Below are 23583 nucleotides of genomic sequence, written 5' to 3'. Positions count from 1 at the left end.
TGAGGTGATTGTGCTACACACTGCCCCACCGTGCTGCCAATTAAAAAGCATTTCATAAGCTCATTTCATACCTTTATATTTCAATTAAATGTAATGTTTTCTGTTAATTTTAGTTTAATTAAGTTACAAAAATGAACATGCTTTTGTAGATTTTGTGACATTTGTCACATGAAAAATAACACATGTGGTGTTTTGTGATGTATTTAACATTTACTTACATATTTTTATGAACTGTTTGTGTTTATTTCTATATATTGAGAGCAGGACTGAGAGTGTCTTCATCAGTTCCTGCTTTGCTCAGTGTGTGTGTTTTCTCCTGTGGAGTGACATTTCAGTAATGAAGTGATCTCTGCTCTCTGAAGGTTCCCTCAGAAACACACACACACACACACACACACACACACACAATCTGCCCTTCAAGAACAGTTTGTTCTGATGGACGCAGATGAGCTGGTAATTTTGGAGACGCATAAAAAGCAAATCTGTGTGTATATTATAGCTTTAATTATTTACATATTTTTATTGTTCACTCAATTATGAAAGATAAGAATTAAGTATTTTCTTCATATAATCCATTTGTTTTAACTTATATTTATTAATATTTAGATTTTATTAATTTAATTGCATATTTTTATTACCATTAACTATTAATAACAATCAGATTAAAACAAACCAACAGACAATATCCTTGTTAACAATGCCAAAGAGAAGTGAATAATAATATTCATTCATTTATTTTCTTTTCGGCTTAATCCCTTTATTAATCTGAGGTCGCCACAGCGGAATGAACCGCCAACTTATCCAACATATGTTTTATGCAGCATGAAACATGCATACACACTCATTCACACACATACACTATGGACAATTTAGCTCACCCAAAGGAAACCCACGCGAACACGAGGAGAACATAAAAACTCCACACAGAAATGCCAACTGACGCAGCCGCCTTGCTATGAGGCGATTGTGCTTCCCACTGCGCCACCGTGACGCCTGAATAATAATGAATGAAAATAAATAATAAAATAAACTGATAATAATATTAAAACAATAAAGTACATAAATAAATGATAATAGTACATGAATAAATGATAATAGTACATGACTAAATGATAATAGTACATGAATAAATGTACTTGAATAAATAATAATAGTAATAAAATAATAATAAATTGATTTATTCTTATTTTTGTTCCGTTTAAAATTGACAAAATGCATATTTTTTATGTTATTCATTGTAAATGTATTGTTTTGTAAAAACTCTCTCTAAAAAGTAGTAGAGTTTGCAGTTGGTGGCTTTTTTATTTATTTATTTATTTATTTATTTATGATAGAATTTTCATACAGTATAGAAAGAAAAAAAAAGTCTCCCCTCTTTAAATTTAGGATTGTGTTTTCTGGAGTCCAGCATTGGTTTTAAGTATGTCTGATGTTGTTGTGTGTGTTTAAACCAGACAGAAGTGCACTAAACAAACATCCATTATGACGCTGCACTTCTCCTGAAGGCGTAGATTTATTTTGCTTTGGTGTGTGTTTGCAAGTGTATCATACATTTATGTGTGTGTGTGTGTGTGTGTGCGTGTTTGCTACTATAATTACGAGCGCCTGCAGCGTCTCATGGGAAGCGCATTAACACACACGAGTGGAGGAATAAAAATCACAGCACACACTCACTCCTCTTTTTCTCCTTGATCCCATCACTGACCTCCTCTTTTTCTCTTTGGCTGGTCTGATTAGAATATTGCTACTGTTTTGGATTTATTATAGTGAATTGTAACAAAAATCTATGCAGAAAGTTTTCTTTAGTAAATTAGTATTCATCTCTTCATCTCTGGTCTTCTTGTTTTCCGCTTTTCAAATCTTTTTCGCTAGTTCTGAGGTGATTATGATGATGTCCAGGCCTCTATTAGGGCTGCTCGATTATGGGAAAAATCATACACACGATTATTTTGGTCATAACTGTAATCACGATTATTCAAAACAATTACAGTTGTAGTTAAATTTATTTGCTCTCATGTGATTTTAATTATTATTATTATTTTTTTAATAAGTATTTCCCAAATGATGTTTAACAGAGCAAGGAATTTTTCACAGCATTTCTTGTAATATTTTTTCTTCTGGAGAAAGACTGGCTTTATTTTGGCTAGAATAAAAGCGGGTTTAAATATTCGTATACCTATTTTAAGGTCAATATTATTAGCCTATATATTTTTATATTATAAAATATTATATTATATTTATATTATTTTTATTTATATATTTTTTATAGCAATATATATTTTTTGATTGTCTGCAGAAGAAACCACTGTTATACAATGACTTGCCTAATTACCATAGTTAAGCCTTAAAATGTCACTTTAAGCTGAATGCTTGCATCTTTAAAGAGATGTAGTAAAATATAATGTACTGTCATCATAGCAAAGATAAACGGAAATTGGGGAAAACGGTCGCTAATAATTTTGACTTCAGCTGTATATATAGTTATTTTCCTCCCTGTCAATAAGGGAAGTAAATATAATAGAATAAAAATATTAAACAAGCTGTGCTTTAAGCATCTTCACTGTAAGAGAAAAACTTTAATTATAGCTACAAAAGTCCTTCATTTAAGATCAGTGAGTGATTTTGTTATAACCACTCACAATTAAAATGTGTAGATTCACTGGCAAACGCTGTTACCTCCAAACTCCGTTCCACATATCACTGGGTGATATGGCAAAAATGTAATCTCGATAATTATTTTTCATATTGAATGATCACAATATGTATTTGGATATAAGTTATTAATGCTTCCAGATAAAAAAAAAATAATACCCAAACTATGACTAAAATTAGAGGGTCCACTAAATGGCATAACATTTTCGCCTGATAAATTTTCAGTGGCCGAAAATTCGGTACATTTCTAATATCAACACACTTTTAGATTCCCATTGTTGCACATTTCTGCTGTGTTATTGGCTCTTAGAATAATGTAGAGTAAAAAGTCCAGAGCTTATCATTATTGACAAATTTTATGGCGATTTGACTATCGTTTATCGGCCCAGCCCTAGTGTAGATTGTGGATTAACGTTTACCACATGATCACTAATCAGACGTGCCATTATTTGTAACTTTAGGTGGTTTCTAAAACAAAATCTGTCAGTGTTGTTTTCATTCTCTCATCTTCAGCGCTTTACATTTTTGCGGCTGTAGCTCATGTCATCTGAAGGCAGAATGCGTTGACTGAGCGATTGACAGCTGATTTTAACCAATCCATTCACGTTCAGTTCTAGAGCTGTGGGCCAATCAGAAGAGCTCGAAGGCGGGGCAAGCATTGCAGGATTTGTTTACTCCAAAAAGTCGACATGACAACTGTTTTAAACTATTTCTGAGCGCTGCATTTCAGGTGCAGAGATGCATTCTGCGTGAATGTATGCATGCGGTGAACATTTCGCACGGCAACAATTTTTGCACTCGCACAAATGCTCCCAAATATATTTAGAGGTCGCATAGATACAATTTCAGGTGCATACGTGACCAAAACTGTTGCAATTTCAAGACTTGCTGTAAAGAAATGCAGGGTTCCACACAAGTCATTCATGTTGTTAACTTCGGTTAACTTAACAAATTTAAGTTAATTGAACATAAACCAATTGAGATGTCCTAAAAAAAGCTTTTGTTTCAGCTCATTTTAAATAAGTGGTTTAAACAAGCAGCAAAAAAATTGTGTGCAGTGCACTGGAGGTTTACTTAGAAATGTAGATATTATACACTGAAAATCATTGAGATAGAAACAAATAGAAAAATAGGAACAAATTCAGCTCTTATATTGCCCAGATATTACTAAATGACACAATTTCAGTGTTTCCTCTAGGATTTTTTTGCGGCAGGCCTTTTTTTACACAGATCTACTAACTATCTGTGGCGTTATTTCAATGACAAATGTCGTGAGCGCAGTATTACGAGTCGAGATTGCATTTATGTAATAGCCTACAGCATGCGGATCTCTTTGCTTGCGTGCCGATTTCCTCTGCTCGTGGACAACTTTTTGCACGCCCTCAAATATAAGCCGCTTCAAGAGCGCGAAGATCTTCTTGTGCGCGCTCAAATAAACGCTGCTGAAGTGTGATTTAGTTCGTTTATGTAACGAGTATGTCTCCAGCATTATTAGATTTGCTAGGATTATTTCTGAATGCCTCTGGTATTAATGTGACCTGAAATAAAATAAAATGGCTGTACGTCGTGTTTGCTGGCCTCACGCATCACGCACCTGTCACAGTCAGTCAGCACGTAACCTTAAAGGGTTAAACAAATGACGCACAGCACTACTGCGGTTACAGAAAAGTTTGCGCTGTTATAATTCACTTACCTTTAATACGTTTTGGTGCGATTATCACCCGCTATTAAAATAATAAAATGTTTTGAATGAGAAGCTGTAATGTAGCCGTGGCGGGATGAATCTTGGCGTGGCGCCCAGCAAGTAACACACTGAATTAAATATGAAAATCTGAAGTAGTTGAAATTAAAATTCATTCATTCATTCATTCATTTTCTTTTTGTCTTAGTCCCTTATCCAGCACCGCCAACTTATCCAGCACATGTTTTACGCAGTGGACACACCCACACACTCTTGCACACACTCACATACACTACAGACAACTTAGCTTATTCAATTCCCCTATACCGCATGTGTTTGGACTGTAGGGGAATCCGGAGCACCTGTAGGAAACCCACGCCAACACAGGGAGAACATGCAAACTCCACACAGAAATGCCAATTGGCCCAGCCGGGACTCGAACCAGCGAACTTCTTGCTGTGAGGCGACAGTGCTGAAATTAAAATAGTACTGTAAAATAATACTTAACTTTGAGAATGTTTTGTACAGTTTAATCGTTGAGCAGGGCTGAGCTCTGTGGTCTACCAAAGCTCAGGGTTATCTGTATTTGCTGTTGAATGTTTTTGCGGGATTCTGCATTGAGCTGCTGGTTGATCACAGAGTCAGCGTTACATAACTCACCTGCGTCCAGACCTGACGAGGTGATCTGCAAGCTGTAATCTCAGACAAACGCAGGCTCATGCATGTCTGAGGAGTTCGAGATACACACACTGAACCTATGAAGAGCCCCTCTGTAATTTTGTGTGTGTTGTGGCATTGTTACTGTTGATATTGAGCTGTGCATTAACCTCTAGAACTGGACAAGCTCAATGATTGATGGATGGATAAGAGACAAATTAATAAATGGAGGGATTGACTAGGAGGGTGGACAGTCAAAAAAATAAATGGATGGATAGGGATGAGTGATATAGACTTTAAACTATATCACAATATTTTGTGCTGTTTATTGTGATGATGATTATTAGGGGTGTCAAAATTAATTGTTTCTTCGGTGCACCGCGATGCAGACCCGGACAATTCAGTATCGGTTCAGTAATAATCATAACCGGTTATTATGTACTGACATCATTTATCTCATATGCGCTATAGCTGACTATAGTGAGGGAGGCGAGAGGCTGAGCGCGAGTATCTACGTGCTGACTGACTGACTGACAGATGCGTGAGGCCAGCAAACATGACGTATAGCTGTTTCACTTTACTTCAGGACGCATTAATACCACTCTGTAGGTCTATTGGAGACATTCATAAATATTCCTAGCAAATCTAATAAATGTTGGAGACATACTCGTTACATAAACGCACTAAATCACACCTCAGCAGCGTTTATTTGAGAGCGCACAGGAAGATCAGTGCGCTCAGTGTTGCCAGATGATGCTGACTGTTTCCAGCCCAAAAGCTGTCGAGATCACAAGCGTTTATACACTGTTCTAAGCATATGTATGCGAAGAACGGAGGCTTTGGCATCTCTTTGGGAGATCAAAACAGGTTTATGAGGGCAGACTGGGGCTGGCGGGCATGCCGTTGCAAAACCGCCAAAATTTTCACTACCCGCCTATGTCACTTTTTACCCGCAAAACCGCCCAATCTGGCAACACTGTCTGCACTTGAGCAGCGCGTATTTGAGGGCGCGCAAGAAGCTTTGTGCACGAGCAGAGGAAATCGGCACGCAAGCAAAGAGATCCGCATGCTGTAGGCTATTACATAAATGCGATCTCGACTCACGACATTTGTCTTTCAAATAACGCCACAGATAGTTGGTTGATCTGTGTAAAAAAGGCCTGCCGCCACAGCTGGAAAAAAAATCCTAGAAGAAACATTGGAGCGCATATGAGATAAATGACGTCAGTACAAAATAACCGGTTATGATTATTACTGAACCGATACCGAATTGTCTGCATCGCGGTGCACAGAAGAAACAATAAATTTTGACACCCCTAATGGATAGGCAAATTGATAGATTTATGGACAAGTGGATGATCAAATAGTTAGAAAGTTAAATGGATGGAAAATGGAAAGATGGATTAATATACATAGTAACACAGTTAATATTATAAAATACAAAGATACGGATGAAGAGATGGAAGGGTGATTGTTATATTGCTGGATGCCTGGGTAATTGGTTATTTGGGTGGACAGAAATGTTGTTGAAATTTTAAATGGATAAATAGATGGATAGATAAACGGCTATAGATGGATTAATATACTGGATAAGTGGATGGATGAATGGTTGTGTAGATAGATAGACAAATGAATAGAAGGAGAGATGGAATGGTGGAGAGATGGTTGGAAAAATAAATGGTTTTATGAATAAACTAAAATTTGGAATGATAAATGGACGAATTGATGAAAGGATGGATGGATGGATAAATGGAAGGACAAAATAATGCAGTAGATATGTAGTTATATTGGTTGGTGCACTGAAATGTAGTTAAACATTTAAATAGATAAATGGATAAATATATAAATGGTTATAGGAGTAGATGGTGGGATGGACAGATGGAGGAGTGGTTGGTTAATAGCTAAATGGTTGGATGGATGCACGCATGATAATATGGACAGAAGGATGTATGGCTATCAGCACAGTGAACTGTATTTATTAATATTTGAGCAGTGATTGTTTTATATGGCGTGGTGGAGCTGCTGGTTTACTGGAACTGCAGTGAATTGATTCCCGTTTCTCTTGTTCATGTTAAGGACACAGGAGCTGTCAGTGTGTGTGTTCTCCGCTTCTCCATTATTAATGAGTGACTGTAACAGAGCCGAGCATCGCTGGATACTTTACAGCCCGAAGAGCTTCAGATGGATTTCAGTCCCGTTCTGAACCTCCTTTCTGTCCTCAGCTGGTATACATGTGAACTACGTCTGCTTTATCTCCTGAACTCTACTTCAGGTTTCCTTTAGGTCTAGACCTTGGCTAACCTGGCTTTTATGGCAGGGGAAAACCACGCTTTAATCGTTAAGCCTAGGGCTGGGCGATATGACCAATCTCACAATATAAGTTAAGGTGGCACGATATTTTATTATTCTGGGATTTTTATATATTTCGATATGAATACAATTTCAGCAGATTTTAGATTCAATCGCAGAGAAATAGGGGCTTCTGCTGTAAGTGCCAGTGAAAGACTTCCCAGAAAACACACACATAGTGAAATTTTTTAGTTGGCGCCTGTAGTGTTGTAAATACCCGCGCTCGCCCCCCTCCCGACAGAGCGCATGGTTTCCGCTACATTCATTCATCCATGGTGGGGCGCCACACCAAAATTCATCCCGCCACGAATACAATATACAATAAATACAATTCAAACAAATGAAATTAACAGAGTTCTATTGTTTTTTTTTACGAGGAGTCTTAGGCCCAATCCCAAATCTATTTTTGTACCCCTTCCCCTTGACCCTTAAAACCGAGTGTGAAAGGGAAAGCCTTCAAAATTTACCTCTAAGAATTGGGACCACACTACAACAATGCCTTAGAACATTCAGGTACACAGTAATTGAATAGTCAAATGTTATATACTACTGCATAGTCTTCATTGAGTAAATTCATTCATTCATTTCGGGTCGCCACAGCGGAATGAATCGCCAACTTATCCAGCAAATGTTTTACGCAGCAGATGCCCTTCCAGCTGCAACCCATCACTGGAAAACATCCATACACACTCATTCACACACATACACTACGGCCAATTTAGCTTACCCAAGTCACCTGTACCGCATGTCTTTGGACTTGTGGGGGAAACTGGAGCACCCGGAGGCAGGGGCGTAGCACCAAATTCTGGGCCCTGTACCCTCTCAATGTCAGTGGGCCCCCTACACATTTTTTTTTTTATTATTTGAATATAAACATGCACAAATAGTGTTTTAATCTATAATCAAATCAGATTATAATAATGACTGGTTCTTTCATTCACCACCAAATTGATGCATTTGGCCTACTTGTGCTCAAATACCTTTAAACCGTAGGCTACATCGGGTTTGTGTACTGACATTTTGATCCATGATACTGATGCAAGTTTTGATTTAAAAACATTTATTTTTGAACAGGAGAACACGAGACAACTGTACCCTCAGAAACAAATCAAAAAATAAGCTAAGCCTGCCATAATACAAATCGTCAAGTATCAAAAAATAAATAAAAGTCAACTGAGATGTAATCTACATCCCAGTAATATGGGGGGGGGGGTGTTATCAATGTATTTTGAAATAAATAATGACATTGACATCAATTGGAGGGGCCAATTAATTCAATGTAGGCTACAAAAAAAATAATAATAATAAAAAATTGGTGGGATTTCAAAGGGCCCTCTCCCTAGACGGGGCCCTGGATAGTCAGGTCCACTTTTCCCCCCACTACCACGCCCAAGCCCGGAGGAAAACCACGCGAACACGGGGAGAACATGCAAACTCTACACAGAAATGCCAACTGACCCAGCCGAGGTCGAGGTGATTACTGTACTTCTTACTGTGAGGTGATTGTGCTACCTACTGCGCCCCCGCATCACCCTCATTAAGTAAATAATTGAATAAAATTAATCAGTATTAAAGTTAGAAATGGTACAATTTCTTATTCCTGAATGCTTTTCAAATTCTCATGAAGTCACATGTAAAGAACTATTTAGTTTTGATGTTTTAAAGTAGGAGTGTAATGGATCTCGGTTGATCCGTGATTCGTACAGATCACAACCCATGGTTCAGAACACCCGTGACCCATGAATTAATACATTTTTTTTCCTTGTAGATTAATCCTAAATTTGTAAGGATCACAGAGAGATCGCCTCACGTCATTCAAAGCACATGTATGAAAGCATTTAGGCTTTCCTGTAAAATATGATGATGACGGAAGAAGTTGTGGTGGGTTATTTGGGATGTGGCGGGTTTCTTAGGTTATTAAAGGTGTTTTCTGTCACTACTTGTTTAGCCTGCATTAATGCATTCAGTGTAAGCTGCACGATATATCATTAAAAGATCAGGATCTCAACACCCACGCAACATACATTATAAATGATGGTGATTTGCATCATCGTATCGCTGCATCCAAATCAATGTTTGAAAACTGCAAAAATCAAGAAAAGAGATTCAGTCTTTAGTGTTTTGAGTTAGTTATGAAGTTACAAACTGGGAGAACAGTTTATAGTTTAGATTAAACCACTGATGTTTATGGTAATGATTAAAATCACCGTCATATGCATTTAACTTGATGCTCAAAAATGAAAGTTGTAGGCAGCATTTACATTTTTTAACCAGTAGGTGGCGACAACCAGCCGTCAAAAATATGCCACTGAATAATTCTTCAAAAAAGACACATCTAGCAATGAAACATGACGTTTTATGAGTGAAGAACTGAATTATTTATTGAAAATGAGACCAAAAAATAAATATGGGTTGTACAAATGATAATGTTAGATTTCAACATTGAGCGTTATCGGCAACAGTAGTAACAGTGAATTTTTCACAGTAGCGAATATAAGTTCAGTTTAGTTCAGTTCAGTGTGGTTTAAATTTCACTACTGAAAGTTCAAACACTGAAGAGCAAATCCATCGATGCGCAGCTCCACAAGTCCCAAACCAAGCAAGCCAGTGGTGACCGTGGTGAGGAACAAACTTCACCAATTGAGGAAAGTGAAGGAAAAAACCTTGAGAAAAGCCAGGCTCAGTTGGGCACAACTATTTCTCCTCTGGCCAAACTTCCTGTGCAGAGCTTCAGTCTAAGCGCCGGAGGCTTTTTATTTTATCCATATGACACATACAGTTAAAGTCAGAATTAATAGCCCACCTGAATGAAAAGCCCCCCTGTATAGTTGAGCAGGTCTAGTAAATGCTGCATTTCATCAAATCTTTAATGGCTAATGTTGTTTTAGGCTCATGCTGTAGCTTCATATGTATTCCTTGATTTATTGTGCTGAATCTGCGATTTGATTGTATGAACTTTGGAATGTGCTCAGATGTGTCAAACAGGACCGGCTTGCTGAGCAAACATGCTCGACACTCCTGTATGTCAAAGCCGTCAGCTTAGTCAATGTTCAACAGCACTCCTGACCCAGGTCAACATTAATGCACATGCACTTCGTTTCTATATTATAATAATTATTAACCCACTATATATTTTCAGAGCTTGAGAGAATGTTTTTATACAGTAAAACTAGTGACTTGCATTAGCAAAATATCATCAAATAGTCCTGCAAAACATTTTTGGATGTTCCGACCACACTTTTTTAAATAAATGAGTAAATGTAAAATAATAATAATCATAATAATAATAATCATCATCATCATCATCATCATCATCATAATAATAATCATAATAAATGACTAAATGAATAAATGATTAAATGTATTTTATTTTAGAAATTATTTAACTAAAAGGTTATTTTTATTTACATTTTTTAATTATTTACTTTAATTATTTAATCATGTTTTTTTTGTTTTTTATTTTATTTTATATAATTTTTATTTAATTAGTATTTTTATTTGATTTAATTATTTATTTTATTGACAAAGTGGATTTTGTTGTTAAAAGTGCAAATTTATTTATTATTTTACATTATCGTCATAATTTTGCCAGCTTTTTTACGTTTTATATCGTTAATTTTTTAGATTTCAGTGTTGTAATTGATAGAAAGTAGATTTTTGTTAAGAAAGTGAAATAAATAATAATTTAACCATTATTTTTCCTGTTGGCATTAATTGGTCTTGTAAGTCAGACGCAGATTTAACTATCTGGCACATTTCAAATAATCCTTTGTGAAGCTGCTTTAAAAATGGTAATTATTGTAAAAAGGACTATAAAAATACATTTGAATTGAAATGAATTTCAGTAGTGTTAAGTGGAAATTAATGCTACCATAATAGTAATAAAAATAGCAGTAATCATGACAGTTCAGATCTGAATTTTGAATTATTAATCTGTAGTTTGTTGATAGAATCAATATGAATCTTATTATCCATAATCTTCTCTGTTCTCTGGCTTGCTGTTTTTCGGTAGTGTTTTTGTGCCATTGCTGATATTTTTCATTAATTTTGTCCATCAGAGAGAAATTAATGAAGCAATGGCTGGTAAATTATGAGAAAGTGACTCCATCTCACATTATTATACAAAATCATAATTAAGTCGCTTCTACCAGCATCATTAGCACATCCACAGAAGTGGTTAATATGCATGAGTTTATGAAGTAATTAACATAAGGTTTATGATTAATTTATGAATGACACCCGCTGTTTCCAGAGCTGCAAACGACAGTGTTTTTTGTGTGAGAATATCTTGCATTTGTACCTTTTTGTTGGAAACTAAACAATATTTTTATGTTTCACTTGAAACTCGTAAGAGACTAAATGAATTCTTTCATGGATTTTTCGTCCATTACACTGTAAACACTGTGACCAATTGTTACCACAAAGAGCTGTTCCTTACTTATCCCATAAAAAGTTTTGTTGTTTAAATACTGCACTAATACATTTATGTTGATTCAGTGATTATATATAATAAAAAATAGACTAATTAATTTAGTTTTTTACCAAATGTTTAGATGAGACCAATTGTTGGGGAGTTTTTCCTTTTCTATTTTCTACAGTGATCATTTTTAATGTTACTGTTGTAAATTAGGCGTATTTGGGTTTATTTTTTGCACATTTACATCTTGAATTCTTGTTTGTGTTATTGATGCATAAATTAATGCATAAAATATTCAGAGATACTGAAAAAGCTTATTTATTGGCTGTGTTAGTCCTATCACTTGAAAATAACAAACACTATATATTTCGGCTAAAGCACTGCTTTATTGATTGATTTATGTATGTTTGTACTTTCATTTTAGTTGTCTTTTATTTCTTTAGTTTAATTTCCGAAATGAATCCTCAAGTTTACAATGATAATAAAACATGTTAACAAGTTTTTAATGATTTAAGAAGAAATTATAATGCTTTGTTTCATTATTTCATCTTCATTTACATGTAGCAGGGTATTTATAGCTACTGTACATTTCTGTTCATTCGCATCCCGTTCCTTTGTGCCTCCTGATGGCATTGTCACAAACTGCTGTTACACCGAAAAACATTTTATTCTTGCCTTTGTCTCGAAGCGGCACCATACGCAGCGGTAGTGGTCATTTTGAACTGTCACTCGCTGTATTCTGTCTTTAGTTATCACACACTGATTTTATGCTGGTTTATTTATTTTGAATTTACGACAATTTATTGTTTAATTCATTGTTAAAAGTTTGCTTGAAAATAAAAACAGTCTGCTAAATTATTTTAAAAACCGTGAAAAAAAAAAAATCTGAGTAGAGTTTTCCTTAAAATAAATATAATTTAACTTTAATTAAATCATTTTGCTGATATAAATGATTAAATATGATTTATTTTGCTTAAAATTAAGCTTTATTTTCTTAAATATTAAAAACTATATAAACAAGAAATAATATCAATTTTAAAGATGTTTTTTTTTAGCAAGTTTAATACAATTTTCTTATGTCTTTTATATTATGGGGTGAAACATCAGCTATTTCAATATTTAGGGCAGATGTGAACATCTCTCTCCTGAATCACACCAGCTTTTTTATTTAACAAAATGTTTATAATCGTCATTTACAATTCCACTGCTGATATTGAAGTCTGGAGTTCAGCCGTGCGTGAAGTGTGTGTGTGTGTATGTATATGTGTGTGTGCTGTCACGCTTTAATCGTCCAGAAAGGGATGAATGAGGTGGCTCTTTGTCCCCGTGTGGGGCGTCTACAGGGTGTGGTTGAAGAGGCGGGACAGACACACACACACACACACACACACCCCAGAGGTCTGACATTTAATGATCCGGACACGAGCAGCTGTTCATTAGTTTGTCCCTTTAGACACCCACAAAATATCCCTCCTTTATTACCACCCGTTTACCAGCTGAACCTCTGTTTAACAGGCCACGCGGTGTGAAGAGAAAACTCACAGTTCAGAAACACAACAGCAGAAATCAGCAAAGTAATCATTTTATCCCTGAGTTTAAACAAACAAATGAAGTTGAACATTACTCAGTTTAATTTGTCTGTGTATATTCAGCACATATAAATTGTTTGCGACCACTTACCTAGAATTTATTCAGTTTTTTTCAATGTAATACACATTAGATGTCCCTTTAAGTACACTTGAAACTAAGGCTGCACAATATTGGAAAAAACAAATATTACGATTTATTTATTAAGGGTGAACGATGACGTGCGAGTCCATTGTGAAACCAATGTCCAATTTGAATATTCAATTACTGTATATCTGAATACAGTTTGAGTCCACAGAAAACAAGTTTAGTTTGGATCTTTTTTTATTGAACATCTTTATTCTTGTGGATTGTTTGTTATATTTTCTGCACTGCTATACAGAATCGTCCCAATCCATCTAAAATGATAAATTCTTTCCAAATAGCTATTCAAACCATCTAATGAGATTGTATTCATATCGCAATATATATATATCGCAGAATAAAAAAATATTACGATGTTAGATTTTTCCAATATCGTGCAGCCCTACTAAGCGTTAGTTAAATATTAGACACACTTTAAAAATACCTTACTCATTTATTCAGTCTTTAATATCTAACAGGAAGCATATCACATCATGACGTTTTCCAGCTCTGTAACCTGAATATATGACAAGAGCTGCCACATTTCCCTTTTTCTCCTCAGACCTGCACATATGGTGCGTCTTGTCCGTCTTGTTTTGGAAGGAGGACTTTGATCCACAAACCTGCTGAATTTTTAAATGCGATCACGGTTACGGAGGAGATTTCACACATTTTCTTCTAAATAATTGATTGCACTGGAGAGATTCTGTGTGTGTGGATGAATGCATGTGTGTGTGTTCAGGAAATCCAGTCTCTCTTCTTCTGAGTTTTTTGCATTCCTGTTTCAGTGGCGTTCGTGGTATTTCAGCCTTTTCCAGTCTCTGTTTAGCTTTTTTTAACCAGGCCAGGATGATTTCAGAAATCCTCATGCATTTGCTCTGGCTCAGTTTTTTGCTTTTTCCTTCGGAAAGTGCGATGGCCGCGTCTGATTACTGACCTCGTGACCTCTAAACTCTGACTGTCTGTATTTATTATTTACAGGTGTGAAGAGAGCCGCAGAAACGTTGCACTCGGGCATCAGAAGCATCTCAGGAAATGAGCCTCAACTTCTCTGGAGGTAAAAACTCTGAGCTTTATTGCTGTTATTATTAATGGGCAGCATGGCATACACTGAAATATGAAGATGCAGAATAAACTCAACTGGAGGAACAGCCTTTTCAACAGACATCATTCAATTGAATAGATTTGTGCATTTTAAAAGAAATTAAAGAACGTCTTTTATTTTATTTAGAGGGTTATTTAGTGTTCTTTGAAATTATTTGTGAAATTTTCAAGCAATTTATGAGTGTAGGTTGTAAAGAACACACCACAGTTCATTGGCTGTGAGTCAATTGTTATGCTTTATTGCAATTCAATTTAAAATGTTATCCTTGTTTTGTTGCATTTTTTACATGTTTTAATTATGAATAGTTTCAGATTTTATTATTTAACATTATAATTATTAAAATAAAATGTTGCACTTACACTGTACGTCAGGTTTATAAAATATACAATTAATAATATTTAAAATATTCGATTTATTATAGCAGTAAAGTAGATCAAATTGACCATAATAGTTAAATAAAATCGTGCATTTGCATCAAATTATGTTTTTCTTTTATAGTTTCTTTATTATTTTATTTAATAGAGTACTAAAATAAATGACATGGACTATGTCTGTATCTTATGAAATTTACATTCGCACAAACTGTAAAATTTATTCAACTAAGGGTGTTTTCACACCTGCCTCATTTAGTTGGTTGAATCGCACTAGAGTTAATTTTCCCTCTTGGTGCGGTTCGTTTGGGCAGGTGTGAATGTAGCAATCGCACTCGAGTGCGCATCAAAAGTGGACCAAAAAAAGTGTACCGAGACCTACTTAAAGAGGTGGTCTTTCAAACAAACCCTGGAGCGGTTCAGTTGTGGTGAGAATATGATCCGCACTAGAACAGACCCAACTGCAAAGGTACTGCGCCTTTTTGGACTAATCCAGCTGTCGTAGTCTGATGCGCTGTGCATTATGGGATGTAGAGGAAAACTATTTGTTGGCAGCACTTTACCAACAGTTTTAAACAGAGAGAGAGAGAGAGAGAGAGAGAGAGAGAGAGAGGGAAAAACGTTACCTGATGGCTCACTGGTAATATTTCCGGAAGATGACCATGTCGCAGTTTAGCACAATGAATTCACGCTTCGTCCTAAAGTGACATGTGATGCGCTTTTGCTGTTTGCGATACATTAAAACATTGTTTTCCAGCTGCAGCCACGCTTCATTCTCGAAATGTATAGTTTGTCTAAAGTGATGTATAGAAACTATATAGTATACTATGAGCAGGGATACAATCAGCCAGCGCAGTCGTCCCTCTGTAGTAAAAAACGACATTTTGTGTCTGCCGTTTTTTTTACTTGCGGTAGTTTCATTGCCGTTTTCCTGCATGTTAATTTTGACCAATGGAAAAGCAGTTTAGGAAATACGTTCAATAACATCTGGCCAATGAGTGATTTGGATTTGTCACATGACTGCATTTTGGTTCTTTTCAACTGTTTCAGCCCAAAGCAATCAGTGTGGTGTGAAAACGACCCAACAACGGTAGAAAAATGCTACAATGCATCATTAGTTGCCCTTGGTCCGGACCAAATGAACCGAACCACAGATGTGAACGCACCCTAAAAAGAAAAGGCAGCAAAATCTTATTTTAGGAGGCTATATTTAGCTGTTTTTTTTTCCCAGTCTAACCAAACTAGTCAACTCCAGTACAGTTACTCGCTGGTGTGTGGCTCTACATGCTGCTTCTGTTTGCTCTGCATGCTGGGATATTTTTTGCATACCAAGCATGCTTTGCACAGGCTGGGATAGTAAATGGAAAAACTTCAGCCAGTGGAAGTTTCTGTTGTTCTTCTACTTTGTTGTGGTTCAGCACAAACTGGATGGGGGTTTAGGTTTACTTGCCAAACTGTTACACCTGTTTTGATTGAAATAATGAGTCTGAGTTCAAGGTGATGGATCACAAGTTTCACGTTCTGGCAGTAAAAACCATAGGGTAACTGCTTTTCAAGTGCAACTGATAAACCCTTTTAAACAGACATGTTATGTAATCAGCTTTGTTGTATATAATCAGGTTGTTAATCAGCTGTGTATGCTTGTGGTAAAGCAAACAGGTTTAATAACCAAATGTGAAAAACTACATTACCCGTAATGCTTTACAGAACATCCACCAATCAGAGAGTCGCAAAGTGTGCCAAAAGAGATCTTTAGCCCCACCCACTCCCATATCATCACAGCAAATGACACAATCAAGCATTACTATGCACTGAAAATACAACCCCAAATCAGAAAAGTTGGGACCGTATGGAAAACGCTAATAAAAATTAGAAAGTAGTGATTTCCGAATTGACTTTGACTTGTATTTCATTGCAGACAATATAACCACAAAATATTTCATGTTTTGTCTGGTCAACTTCATTTAATTTTATTATATCCATCTTTTCCTGTCATTCAGACCTGCAACACATTCCAGAAAATGTCGTGACAGGAGCAGTTTAGGGCTAGTAATCAGGTAAACTGGTTAAATAATGATGTGATTTGAAACAGGTGATGTCAACAGGTGATTGTAATTATGATTTGGTGCAAAAGCAGCATCGTAGCAAGGTCTAGTCCTTTAGGAGCAAAGATGGGCCGAGGATCGCCAGTTTGCCAACAAATATGTAAGAAAATGATTGAAATGTTTAAAAACAATGTTCCTCAAGGAAAGAGAGGAACACATTTGTTTATTTCCCCTTGAACAGTGCAGAACATCATTAAAACATTGAAGGAATCTGGAGGACTTTCAGTGCATAAAGGACAAGGGAGCAAGCCTAAGCTGAACAACCGTGATCTCTGATCCCTCAGGTGGCACTGCATTAAGAATTCTACTTCATCTGAAAGCCATATCACCACATGGGCTCAGGACTACTTTGGCAAACCTTTGTCAAGTGCCGAAAGAAAGCCCTATGTTAACTGTCCAGAAGCGCCTTCGACTTCTCTGGGCTCAGAGGCATCTGGGATGGACCATCACACCATCGAAATGTGTACCGTGGTCAGATGAATCAGTATTTCAGGTTTTGTTTTTTTTGGAGAAATGGATGCTGTGTGCTCTGGACCAAATAAGAAAAGGATCATCCAGACTCTTACCATCAATAAGTCCAAAAGCCAGGGTCTGTCATGGTATGGGATTGTGTCAGTGGCTTTGGCAAAGGTAACTTGCACTTCTGTGATGGCACCATTAATGTTGAAAAGTACATGGAGCACAATATCCTGCCTTCTTTTCCAGGGACACCCATACATATTTCAACAAGAGATTGCAAAACCACATTCTGCACACATTACAGAGTCCTGATTGCGGAGGAAGAGAACACAGGTACTCGACTGGCCTGTCTGCAGCCTCTTCAGTCTTTAAACATCTTTTAAAGTCCCATGAAACCCCCACTCTGGTTCAAGTCTACCTCAGAAGTTTTTCAAAAAATGCTTCTTGATGGGCGTGGAGCGCTGCGAGCTGAGGGGGGAGTGGGGGTGGCCCCCCGAGCAGGGGAGACTGAGGGGAGCGAACAACTGTTGTCAGTCGGCTCACAAAATCAGACACAAACCATGAGGAGACGCAGTTTAGTCTTAATTCTGGTACAGCTCTACTGACAAAAACGCTTGCTGCAAACCAACGGCTTTGCTGTATCGGCCCTGACAGCATCGTGGGAAAAAACATGCAACAAACCCTGTGAATCATGGAAACAAACACATACGACCCTTCATTAATGGCTAAATACTGCTTGACGAGTGCGGACACCTTGCCTTCGGAAAGCACGTGTGCTCATGAATATTTAAGAAGCAGGGTCTTCTCATAGGATAAGAAAACTGCTATGAATAATGAGAATCCGAATCTTCACTCCACTAGCAGACTACGTCACCAATTTTGATCTCTCCCGAAAATTATTTTAAATCCCGAAAGATGAAATTAGCTGACAAAAGCTCAAAATCATCCAGTTTTCCCCAAAATTAACGCTGACAGGTGCTAACGTCGTCTTAACACTCAAGGGTCGTCGTCGACTCGAGAGTTTCTTTACAGTGTTTTTTACCTTAAAGTGTTGTGAAAAGGATTGGCAACATTACAAAGTAGTTTTTTTTTTAATGATGTTGTAAGAACCAAAATTTGTATACCTGTTTATTTAAAAAATAAACCATAAAAATAATGAGGAACACATTAAATAATGATTGTTGTATTGTCTGCAATGAAATACAGGTCAAAGTAAATTTGGAAATCTCTACTTTTTTATTTGAGTTTTACATACTGTCCCAACTTTTTCTGATTTGTTGTTGTGTTTAAATCTATTTATATATGCATATGTTGCAATCAATTTAAATCTGTTGTTCCAAATTTAAATAGGGTAAATAGCTTTATATTTGTGTCATTTTAAATTTGATTGGCTGTACTTCATGGGATTGTAGTTTTTTTCCCTCATTAGATTCACAGTCTTGTATGCTTTTCTGGTTTTCATACAGTGAAAAAGACAAGCATGACAGACAAGCCAAATCATAATAATGTGGAGGTAAATATATGGATTTGAACGTATTCACTGTCAGTTAATGTGATTCTCAGTTCCTAGATGAGTCTGTGTCAAGGGTGTAGGTTCGCTCTTGACATTGGTGGGGACATACATCCCTAGAGGATCCCATAATCCTGTTTTGCGCTATTAAAAATATACTTAATAATATAGAATAAACACTTAATAATAAAAATAACAATCACTTCTCGTTACAAAAGTCAGTTTACATGATTTTACTGCAGTCGGGCTTTCAGGATGTATGAATGTAGAGAAATTTAGAGAGGTGTGTGACGCAATTTAACTGTTTTATTCTGATTATTGTTTTTCATAATCATGGAGGCCAATATTGAAACTGAATTTTGATCAATTGCACAGCCTTTGTTGATTTAGTATTATGATGAACTTGACTTGAGTTGAAGGAGCATTACTTTATTTTGAAGTCGATTTAAGTTATCGGTAGGGACATTTCAATAATTGGTGGATATTGGTGACGACTCGTCCCCTCCGTCCATGCCAATTCTATGCCCTTGGTCTGGGTTATTCAGCAGTTATCTCAGAATAACATACCTTATGTCACAACTGACCAATCCAAATTGAGTATTCTAGACAGCCGAATGTGGGAATGTAATAACGAATATAAGAGTTGTATCTCGGTTTGTGACTCTCAGTTGTAAGCAGAATTTATTGAAGTGAAAGTGGGAATGGGCCACTGTGTTTATTCACTGAACCTGACATTAGTTTACCATAAGTGTTATTTACAGCTCCTTTAGACTCAACCTCTGATTATTAAGCCAAATATGTGCTTCAGAGCAGCTTTTTACATGACTTTCAGCGTCTGATGGGCTTTAAATGCTGAATTAGAGGCGATGCTGGGAGTTATTCGTCTGGGTTTTGTTTGAACAAGACTTGATGTGTTTATATGGGATGGGATTTGGGTTAAAAATAGCAGTGAATGTACAAATGCACTACAGAATTCCTTTAGTCACATGGTCAAAGCATGCAGAAGGGAATGAGATGCAGATGCAAACCAACGTATTTCTCACCAGGTACCAAATATGAGGCCTTAATGAGTGAATATAACACCAGTTTATCACCATTATTAGTCTTTTTTTTTTATATAATCTGCAACATTACATAGATGTTTTTATCCAAACTGAATTTTTTTGCAGTTCATGCATTCCCGGAGATTCAAACCCACAATGTTGGCACTGCGATTTATTGTTATTGAATAAAATACTTAAAAGGGGCCTATTATGCCAAAATCCCCATGTTGTGTGGCAACAGTGTGTGGATATAACCAGCTTCTAAAATGAACAAATCTGATTAATTTTATTTTTTATAATCAGACTTGATTAAAACAGTCTACAGAAACACTTTGGGTGACTTTTTCCCTTTGTACGTGTCATCAGAGGGGGAAAGCCCCGCCCATTAGTCATGATCTCTCCTTCATTAGCATAAAAAGCCCTGAGTGAGAAGCAGCTGTAATGAAATGAATGTAATAAAAGAAATATGAGACTGTTTATGTTTTGTGGACTTGCTTACATTTTTATTCAGTTAAATGGGCTGTGTTCTTCAATATTACCATGATTCTCCTTAGTATTATTGTGTTTACTCTTATTTTACGAGATAAAAGTGATTAGAAATTATCTATGTGTCCATCCATCCATCCATCCATCATTTTACCTATTGTTCTGTCCATCCAATCATCCATCCATCATTTTATTCCTATCATTATCCATCCATCCATCCACCTCCATTTTTATCCATCCATCCTGACTTCCATCCATCCATCCATCCATCTCTACTTCCATCCACTTATCTATCCTTCCATCCATCTATATATCCATCTCTACTTCTATCTTTCCATCCATCCATCCATCCACAGTTTCATTCATTCATCCTTACATCCAACCATCCATCCTTACTTCTATCGATCCTTACTTCTATCGATCCTTACTTCTATCCATCCTTATTTTCATCTATTCATCCATCCATCCATCCTTTCATCCATCCATCCTTTCATTCATCCATCCATCCATCCTTTCACCCATCCATCCATCCTTACTTCTATCCATCTATCCTTTCAACCATCCTTACTTTCATCCATCCTTCCATCCATCCTTTCATCCATCCATCCTTGCTTCCTTTTATCCATCCATCCTTGCTTCCATCCATCCATTCTTGCTTCCATCCATCCTTTCATCCAACAATCCTTTCATCCATCCATGCATCCTTGCTTCCTTTCATCCATCCTTCCATTCATCCTTATTTTCATCCATCCTTCCATTCATCCTTATTTTCATCCATCTTTTCTTTCGTCCATCCATCCGTCCTTCATTCCTTCCTTTCATCCATCCATCGATCCTTTTACACATCCATCCATCCATGCAACCATCCATCCATCCATCCATGCATCCATCCATCCTTCCATGCATCCATCCATCCGTCCATGCATCCATCCATCCTTCCATGGATCCATCCATCCTTCCATGCATCCATCCTTCCATTCATCCTTATTTACTGACGTAGGCTACCTACCTACTTATTGGTAGATCATTTTTATTTTTTATTTGTTTTGTTTTTAATTTTGTATTCATCTTTTCTGTGCCAAAATGGACTTGAATGTGTTGCAGTGGTTAAACTTTGTGAACATCAAATGATATAATAATTTTTAAATTTTTAAAATAAATTTGTGTTTTTAAATCTAAATGATTATTTGATTACATGCCGGCCATTAGTTTAGGTGTAGTTTACTCATACTTGTTAAAAGGTACATTGTTATTTTAAAGAGCCTTTTGATTGGACAAAATTTTGAAGTGCACAGTGATGTCATCACTATTGAACATTTTATATAATATATAGTTGAACTCAATATTATTTGGCCTCTTTTGAAACTTAAAATCTTTTAAAAATCTTTCTCAAGTGTTGTTTAACAGAGAGAAGGTTTTTCTGACACTTTATTAAACAATAGTTTTATGAACTGATTTCTTTTATCTTTGCCATGATGACAGTAAATAATATTCAGCTTAACATGCATTTTAAAGACTTAACTAGTTTAATTAGGTTTATTAAGCAAGTTCCGTTAATAAGTCAAGTCAGTGTATAACAGTGGTTTGTTCTGCAGCCAATTAAAAAGTAAAAATAATAATATTGACCTTACATTTATTTATTTTTAATTAAAAACTGCTTTTATTTCAGCCAAACTAAAAGAAATGAGACTTTCTCTAGAAGAAAAATATAAAAGCACATACTGTGAAAATGTCCTTGCTCACTTTAATGGAAATAAAATTTCACATAATAATAATAATTTTGACATCAGCTCTCTATAAATGATTTCAAACGTTACAAAACATTTCTTAACAAATAAAAAAGGTGACCTATTTAAATTTATGCTGCTGCACAAGCACCGCTGAGATGCATTAGACTCCTGTATCCAGTGTTCAAATTCGCTGCCACATTCTGTGTGTGTAAGTGTATGTGTGCGCGCGCCGAGGCTCTCTGCATTGTATCTGCGTCATCAGGCCCCTTCATTCATGAAAAGTGTGACGTGAGCAGCTCCACTGCCGCCCACTCCAACCATGCAGATCTCTCTCTCTCTGGTGTTGGTCTGGCTGTGTTGTTCAGCTGTTTCTCTTCTTCAGGAGCATCATGCATGGCAGTGCCGTCAGCTGTGAGTAAATGCACCGCAGTGCCGCGTCTGTGTGCTTGCGTTGTGCTTCAACATTACATTAGTCTTTCTCTCTATCTCTGTTTGTCATATTGCTGTGTGTTTTGCCCTCTTGTACAAGTGTGTGTGTGTATCTGATGTGGTCGAATAACTATCTTGCGTGTGTGTGATGCGCATTTGAGCTGTGTTTGTCTGCTGTTCGATGCTGCGATTCTCCGTCTCGCTGCCCTCTGTTGAAGGACAGATGGAGGAGCCAACAGACACACACACACTCACACACATGCGCGCAACTGAATGACTAGTCTCAGGGGAATCGCATGTCATGCATTTTAAAAATGTCTCTTTCCATTTCTTTTGTGTTGGTCGGCTTGTCAAGGGTTCTCATTGTAATTGAGATCTTTAATTAAACAGAGTATTTTGCTTAACGTTGTCAGTCTATTAAATGCCAATTTAGTCATTTCTGCTTGACAATTTAACTAGAAAGGTTTATAATAAACACTCGCCGGATGATTTCTGTTTAAATGCTTGCTAAACTACGCTGCGGCTTTTGTTCTGTGTTCGAATAATGCAAGTCAGTAAGTAAACTGTGACACGCATTGTTTGGGAAGCACTGTAGTTGATGCATACACTGTGCGTATTAATACTTTGTGGAATTGTCAAACGTGTAAAATTAATAACTATAAATAATAATAGTAACATAAAATAATGATAAAATAAATAACTTAAGAACATGATTACTTGATTTGGACTTTGTCACAACACCAACATTTCTGTAGTTGCTGCTAATAATTAGAAGTGTAATGGATCACGGTTGATCCGTGATTTGTATGGATCACAACCCATGGTTCGGAACACCCATGACCCATGGATTAATACATTTATTTATTTATTTATTTATTT

At 36.4% G+C, this 23583-nt stretch overlaps 1 protein-coding gene across 1 annotated transcript in view; it reads left to right on the top strand.

Annotated features, from left to right (window-relative positions):
* The window catches only part of si:ch211-45c16.2 (mitogen-activated protein kinase kinase kinase 13), a 101143-nt gene that overhangs the window by 13682 nt on the left and 63878 nt on the right, over positions 1-23583 (top strand). Inside the window, exon 2 of the mRNA XM_056465956.1 lies at positions 14448-14523. The gene's annotated coding sequence lies outside the window, so the exon portion shown is untranslated. The remainder of the gene's footprint in view (positions 1-14447; positions 14524-23583) is intronic.

Source organism: Danio aesculapii, chromosome 9, assembly GCF_903798145.1.
Source record: "Danio aesculapii chromosome 9, fDanAes4.1, whole genome shotgun sequence".
NCBI classification, from domain to species: domain Eukaryota; kingdom Metazoa; phylum Chordata; class Actinopteri; order Cypriniformes; family Danionidae; genus Danio; species Danio aesculapii.
Note: the sequence above shows the minus strand (reverse complement) of the source record. Positions and strands in the feature narration are given on the sequence as shown.